This window comes from Protopterus annectens, chromosome 13.part0, assembly GCF_019279795.1.
Source record: "Protopterus annectens isolate FY-2018-M chromosome 13.part0, PAN1.0, whole genome shotgun sequence".
Classification (NCBI taxonomy): Eukaryota; Metazoa; Chordata; order Ceratodontiformes; family Protopteridae; genus Protopterus; species Protopterus annectens.
In genome coordinates, this window is record NC_056747.1 from 352,580,095 (window position 1) to 352,586,094 (window position 6,000).

Genomic DNA, 6,000 nt, shown 5'->3' on the forward strand with positions numbered 1-6,000 from the left:
ACTGGGCCAAGAAGATCCCATTTTCACTGAGTGCCTGTGGAGAAAAGCTCCACAGAAAACATATACAAAGCATAAAAGATGAGCATTTTTACAAAGTTAAACATGCAAAGAAAAAGTAAACAAATGAAAAAGTAAACTTTTACAAGGTAGAACAGTCAAGGAACAAGCATGCAGCATAATCTAATACAAGGGTTAAATATAGCAGTATGTGTTAAATTACATCAAAAACTTAGCTAGTGTGTCTAAGTAGAAAAGGTTGCTTTATACCAAGTACCTAGCTGGTTTGAGTTTGTTTAGAGTTAAAATTATATTACAAGTTTTCTTTGCAGCTAAATTATAGGAATAGAGAGTAGAAGAGAACTGTGAGAAGATATAGTGTTGGATGAGGGGGATGGCTAGTGGAAAGGGTAAAGGTGATAAGATGAGTGAAAGGAGGAAGAAGGCAAGTTGTATGAAAAAGTAGTAAAAAAAGAAAAAGTAAGAGAAATTGATGTAAGTTTAGAAAGGGCAAGGCACTGGGAAGATGGAGGAGATATAGAATAATAGGAGTGTGAAAAGTTATTGAGCAAAGAGCGGGAGAGATGTGGAATAAAGGGGAGGGTATTTGAAAGCTAGGTTATTGAAGGTGGAATCTTGGTACAGTTAGCCAGTTGCATTGGAGGTGGTTTCTGAGAGATGTTTTGAAAGAACCAGTGCTATGAATGGTGCATATGGCTAGAGGAAGGCTGTTAAAGTTTTTCCTGTTGTCCAAGAGTAAATTGGCCTGCAGGTAGTTTTTTTGTTTTTGGAGGAGGAGCTGGTTCTCTGATCATAAGAACCTGCTGGGGTTGTAGTCTGGAAAATAAGGAATTTAGGGCAGGTGAATCCTGAGGTTTCGTAAGACGTTTGCATGTGGTGGGAAGTTTTAGATAGTGGGGGAATTCCAGCCAGTTTAATGTTTTTAGGGGTGTGCAGTGATGGGTGGAATGGTGAGAGCCTATTGCAAATTTGGCTATTTTGTTGTAGCACGTTTCTAGTTTAGTTTTAAGTGAAGATTGGAGGTTGGTAAGCAGTTGGGCACCATAGTAGATAGGTGGACACGAGTACTTATTTTGGTGGGAAGGAAAGAAATTGTAAAGAAGTTCTAGTTTTTTGTGGATCTTACTGATGTTATTTTGGATGTGTAGATCAAATTTTAGGTTCTCAATTGACACCTAGCAGTTTGGTTTTGGTAACTATTTAAGTTTTTGTTCTGTTCAGGGAGAGTGCATTAAATTGGATTTTGTTGAGGGGGAGTATTTCTCTTTGGAGTGAAAATTATAAGCTTGGTTTTATTGGGGTTTGGAGATGGATGATTATTGTGGACCCATGATTCTGTGGCGGAGAATGCAGATTGAGTGTTTTGTTGCAGCTGAGTTAAGTCTATTGCAGAGCAGATAATAGTGGAGTCATATGCATATTATACAAGAGATCCCTGGTGAAATGCTGAGTGGAGGTGGTGGTTAAAAATGTTGAAAAGTAGACGTCCTAGAATAGAGCCCTGGGGGGGCCAGTGGGGTTGTGTATATATGGGAAGATAGATGTTGCTATTTTACAGCAATGTTCTCTGTTAAGTTGCTATTGAATCAGTTGAGTGATGGGGTAGAGTGTTCAATGTTAGCAAGCTGTGAGAGGAGCAGTGTGTGAGAAATAGTATCAAAGGTTTTGGATAGGTACAGAAAGAGAGTGGAGACAAACTTCCTAGAGTCATAGGCTGTATTAACTAGGTCCATAAAGGATGTTATGGCTGTGGAGGTGCTGTGACCTGGTCTGAAACCATATTGTGTTTGTAAGAGAATTTAATTGTTGAGAATGAAGTGTAGAAGTTGTTTGTGAATACATTTTTCCAAAAGTTTAGACAAGGTGGATAGGGTGAAAGTAGGAAATATCAGTTGAGGAACCTCCTTTGTGGAGTGGTATGATGTATGCTTTTTTCCAAAGGTTGGGAACATAGGATTCCTGTATGGATCAGTTTGAGTATACTGAAGGGGTAAGCAGTTACATCTGCTGTGATTTTTAGATACTCCGTGGGTAGTCCATCTAGTCCATCTGCTGCATTGGAACAAGGTTTTAGTTTTAGAAGTAGATTTTTTTGAGAGAGGTTGGGACAATTGAGAGTGTGAATATGGGCTTTGAATTGTTTGTGGCCAAGTTTGTGCGAGTATGACTGGGACTGTGTGTGAATGGGAAGGGTGGATTGATCTGTAAGGTTTGTGGTAGGGAGTGGAAGTAGGGATTGTGTGTGTTGCAGTACAGTAGTTTGGTCTTGGGTGTTAGATGCAGGGAGAGGTCTTGAGAAATTGGTTGCAATATTAGCTTATAGTGTCAGTGAGGTAGGAGTTAAACTTGCCGTCTGATCTGGTGATTTGTTGGGGTGGAGGCAAGGATTATTTTTTGTACCTTGGTTAAGTAGATTACTAATGGAGGACCAGAATTGTTTGGGGTTGTGTTTATTTTTTTGGAGCTCATTGTATTATGCGTTCTTATCTTTGGTTACACATTTTTTTAAATGGTTACAAAGTTGCTTGGATTTTGCTAGATTGGAGTTCCTATGTTTATTCCAAAGTTTCTAGGTTTTATCTCTTAGTAACGTTTGTTCCTTTGTTGGTTTAGTTAAACATGGAGCGTGATTAATTTTCAGCCTTTTGGTCAGGGGGATGGTGCAAGGCTGTCTAGTATTTTTAGGAATGTGGTGTTTAAATAGAGCAGGGCATCATCAAGTGGGAGATTTTTAGGATATTCCAATTGATGCATTTTAGAGTGTTATAAGTGGATGGATTGACTATTGATAAATTCCTGACATGTTTAACATAATGATTTTTTGTGATAATGGTAGTAGTTCAAATAAAGGTAGGAAAATGGTCTCTTAAGTTAGGGAGGGTACCGACTGCTAAGATTTTATAGGGATCAGAGGCTAAGATCCAATTTAACATGGCTCCTTTAATTCTGTTATATCTGGTGGGAGTAGAGAGAAGGTTGGGTGCACTGAAGTAGGTTAGTAGTGTTGATGGGAGTTTGAGCTAATACGTAACCCATTTATATTGATATCACTAAGTGTTACGGTTTAATTTTATGTGGTCTGGGAAGTCCAAGATAGTATATCTTCTACAATTTATATGTTACCTGGTGGAATATACAAGACTATGATAGAGGTTTTTAGAGTAATTTATTTTCAGGAAGTCTACTAAGATTTTGGCATTAGAGAATTGTGATATTTTACCAGTAAATGAATGCATATTAAATGTATTTGGGAATAGGATAACAACACTACCACCCTTTTTGTTAGTTCTGTCTGCCCGTGTTATGTTTTAGTTGGGGGGGATTCTGTGTCCTTTATTAGGTTTTAGCCAGGTTTCTGTTATGGCAGAGATATCAGTTTTATTATGGACTAGCCAGGCGTGCAGGTCTGAAGTTTTTTTTCCGGATCCTTAGGTTTATGGTTGTGATGTGTAATGATTTAACGAGATTAGGGGAGTTGCTTCTGGTGGGTGGAGTGGTGGCAGTGGGACCTGGGTTGGGATGGATGTTGCCACGTTGAATTAGTGATGAGAAAAGTGTGTGTGGAGTGTATAAAGTGCAGTAGAAGGGGGTGGTGTGGTTTGAGCAGGAAGTTGAATAGTTTATGGGGAGAATAAGTATTTTAGTATAAAGCAGAAGAGTTGTAGAATAAAGGCTGGTGTGTATAACTGAGCAGATTTCTGCTGAGATATTTATGCAGTTGGTTTTAAATGAGTATGTAGTGAGTATTAAATTTGAATTGAGTGAGGGGATTTCTACTAAGAGCTAATAGTATAGTACATAAGAGGAAGGTGGAGGGGACCTTGTTTGGGGAGGAGTTAGAGGTAGATAGGAAGTGAGTGACAGGACGTAGAGTAGAGTGTAGGGTTGGGCTTGGGTTGGAGGTGTGGTTAAGGCATATAAATTTAAGGATAATAGGGGTGGGTGGGAATGGGGGTAGGGTAGGCGAGCAGAGAAGAGCCCAAGCGAAGTGAGGGCGAACAGAGCAGGGGAGTACCTGGATCACAGAGGCAGTAGTCATGAACAATCAGTGAGTATTTGAATCCTGTAGATAATGCTTCTATTGTAAATATACCTCTACTGGTCAGCTTGGTTACAAGTTTTGGCCAGTAGGGGAAAATGGCACTAAAAGTAATTTTCTGGTTTTAATTGAAAAAGTGAGGGGAAAAAAGATCAACTAGCTAGTAAAAATATAAACAGAGGAAAAGAGACAAAAGATGTTAACAATGCAGTATGGGGTGAAATACTAAAAGCTATAAGTGACCAGAGTGGGGAGGGGTGGAGGAAATTCTGGAGCGTCTCGGTGATGTGCAGTGGATGAAAAGGCAAGCACCAGCACTTTAAAATTGCATTCTGTAGTGGCACTAACATTAATTTAAGCAATGGGGGAGGGTCCAGGATAGGCTTGAGTTTTTGGAGGCTCAGGATAACTTGTATTGGGCTGTGTAGTGTGAAAACCGTGAAATGTGTGGGGAAAGTAGGTAACAGAAAGAGGTACAAAATACATGGCTTAAATATATAAAGCAAACAAATTAAGATGCATTTGTCTCGGGAATTATTTAAACCAAAACCGTTTTAAGACAGCAGTTTAAAATGCATTGGTCTTACCAGGAGTTAAATAAAGGAAACTGTTTCAGAGAGAGTAGTTTAGAAAACATTTGTTTTAGCAGGAGTTAAATAAATAAAGCAGAGACAGTTCAAAGACTAAGACCACAATTTAAGATGTCTTGGTAGGAACTAAATAATGCAAACTGTTCTAAGTTTGTGATTTATAGTTATGTAAATGGCAAACGGATGTACAGTATAACCCCATTGCAGCTCTTAGAACTTAAAAACCTTGAAACGGTACAACTAAGTAGCTAGAAGAACTAGACAACAAAACAATGTACAAAATGTTTGTTGCACTATTGATTTATTAAAATTTGCAGAACTGTGTGCCATACAAAGCAGAAACATAACATACTATTTACTCCAATCTTGCTCTGTTTAGTACAGATTACATTGTTACCCCATCCTGAGGATAACGTGGGTATAGTGTAGGAGCATAAGGAAAGAAATGTTAGTTTGTGCAGTAGAAAGAAGGCTGTGGATCCGGTGCATTTGCATATGCTGTTTAGGAAAAGCAAAAAGAAGGGAGAAGATAAAATGTGCTTGGTAGGGAATTCCAGATGGATGGTCCTAGATGGGAGAAAACGGTCATATATCTGAGAACTGATTCAGTCCAGAATAATGCCCCTTCCTTATGCTTCATTTATGTTGTCTTGTAATGTGCTTTGGTGTGGAGGAATGGGAGTACTCGTAGTACTTGTGTTAAGGTGAATAGAGCCTAACAAATGTAATGTGCAAGTAAAGGTCTTTAGTGACAGTGATTTCTGAAAATAGTGTCCATCTTGACAAGTAGAATTACATTAACTGCCCTGATGCGGTGATATGGATGATAGCCTGGTATGTGTTTTTTATTTATTGATATAGATATATAGATATATATTATATATATATATATATATATATATATATATATATATATATAAAACATTCTGTATATAGCCATGTATTTTAGCTTTCCCTGAGGAAGACATCTTTGTACACTTACAGATAGAGGTGATGACAGAGAATGACCAGATGTATGTGCTGCAGTAATGGGCATTGGTGGAGCCCAAATGCTGTTCTTGTCATGTCAGTAGTTGATATAGTTGATATTTAGAGGCTACTGCTTCAGTGAACAGATGTCCTTTCCCCTCTCTGCACTCTGTTGGGTGGCTTTACATCTTGGTGGTCCATGTTGACTTTATGAATAGCCATTAGGCCCAGCGGCATTCATTGCTGAAGAAACTGGGGCCAGCTACACGTAAGATGTTCTTCATGTTTCACTGTTGCAGTCATTACATTTGGGTAATCTGATGGCAGGTTGCCCTCAGTCGGCCTGAATTCCAAAGTCTTGGGTCCTGCGTCTGCTGTTTTCCT

At 38.8% G+C, this 6,000-nt stretch overlaps 1 protein-coding gene across 1 annotated transcript in view; it reads left to right on the forward strand.

The window, feature by feature from the left end:
• Positions 1-6,000, forward strand: part of SEPTIN6 (septin 6) — a 1,039,180-nt gene that overhangs the window by 1,032,355 nt on the left and 825 nt on the right. The gene's annotated exons all lie outside the window — the stretch shown is intronic.